This window comes from Olea europaea, unplaced genomic scaffold (assembly GCF_002742605.1).
Source record: "Olea europaea var. sylvestris unplaced genomic scaffold, O_europaea_v1 scaffold3546, whole genome shotgun sequence".
NCBI lineage: Eukaryota > Viridiplantae > Streptophyta > Magnoliopsida > Lamiales > Oleaceae > Olea > Olea europaea.
In genome coordinates this window covers 70,848-72,209 of record NW_019254620.1, presented here as the reverse complement: position 1 = coordinate 72,209, position 1,362 = coordinate 70,848, and the positions used below count along the sequence as shown (strand labels likewise).

At 33.9% G+C, this 1,362-nt stretch overlaps 1 long non-coding RNA gene across 2 annotated transcripts; it reads left to right on the top strand.

Moving 5' to 3' along the window:
* Window positions 1–133: 133 nt before the first annotated feature.
* On the top strand, window positions 134–1,356 carry LOC111386401. Of its 2 annotated transcripts, XR_002701219.1 has the most exons (3): window positions 134–251; window positions 398–469; window positions 829–1,356. It is a non-coding gene; the product is annotated as an uncharacterized LOC111386401 (long non-coding RNA). The 2 variants fall into 2 exon arrangements; XR_002701218.1 differs by lacking the exon at window positions 829–1,356 and having other exon boundaries at window positions 135–251; window positions 398–471.
* The last annotated feature ends 6 nt before the right edge of the window (window positions 1,357–1,362 follow it).

Sequence of the window (1,362 nt, the reverse complement as noted above, 5' to 3'; positions counted from 1 at the left end):
CTCTCTCTCTCTCTCTCTGGTTACTGTTTTCTCTTTCCATGTTTATGTTCTCTCTTTGAAGCTCTTTTAATTTCTATTCCATTTTCAGATGGACTGTGATGACCATATTACACATATTTGATGTTTTATTCATTTTCCTTTTTTGCTGGAGCAGGGTGGCCATATTACGCATTTTTGATTGGTGCATCTGGCCAATTAGGTTGGCAGATATTGACAGTTGACCTATCCAGTCGTGCTGATTGCAATAGAAAGTAAGTGTAGAATATGATGCACCGAAAACTTGTTAAATTGGTTTTGCAGAACTTCAACTGAGGAACAAATGGAGATATTGATTGTTTGCTCTGGTATTTTAAATTTTGGGAAAATAATCTGTTTCCTTTTTTGATATTATCATTAGATTTGTCTCCAATAAGTGGTTTGGTGCACTTGTCTTCACTGGGATTCTATTGGGACGCCTCTTCCCTTAATGGTATAGAATTTTTTTCCCCCAGATTGATTGTTAAAAACATAAAGATGCTTTGTGTTTGGCTTTCAAATACTTTTTAGGACAGCGCCAAGAACCATTTCTCGGTAGACTGAAGTTCCATGATTTGCTGGATTATGATATGTTAATTTTGCAAACGAAATGGGACTTTTTCAAATAGATGGCTGGAGATTGAGTGTACTTAAAACATTTTTTATTCTCAGTTATATCACTGAAATTGAATGGATATTTTTCTTCATATATCTTATGATCAATTATCGTTATTCACCTTATTCCTTTCTATCTAAGAGATCTGCTTCTATTAAAATAATGCACCAACTATATAAGAAATCTTCTCTTGACAGTACTGAGCCTGTTGCAAGGACGTTAATCAAGATAAACAGAAGGATTGGTTGATTGAATTTTTCTCTTGGGTTAAAAAGAGGATGTCAACTTGAATTATTCGAGGTCTACATTTATTTCTAGTCCAAATTATGTCGTCATTATTGTGAATTCTTCACATGATTTTGAGTCTTTGACATGTTTGAATATTAGAAGTTAGAACTTAATGAAGGTGTATTGTGGGTTTCCGGAGTTTTGCTAAACAATGAGAAAAGAAAGTGATTTGCATGAATCAAACTTGTGGTTAGGTTCCTAAAAACCACAGGCGTAATATGTAAGAAATATCCAGAGGCTGTTATGGCATTGACTCTTGATTGGTAGTTTGAAAATTAAAAATCAGATGATGGAGAAACAGAAGATGAAAAGAAGGGCCATGTGACCATATTAATTAACAGCTATTCTAGTCTGATAAGAAGAATATAGCTGTTCACATTAAACGCACTAACTTACCAAAGGTTCTGTTTTGAGAATTGAGGCAAATGTTGAAGAAACATTTT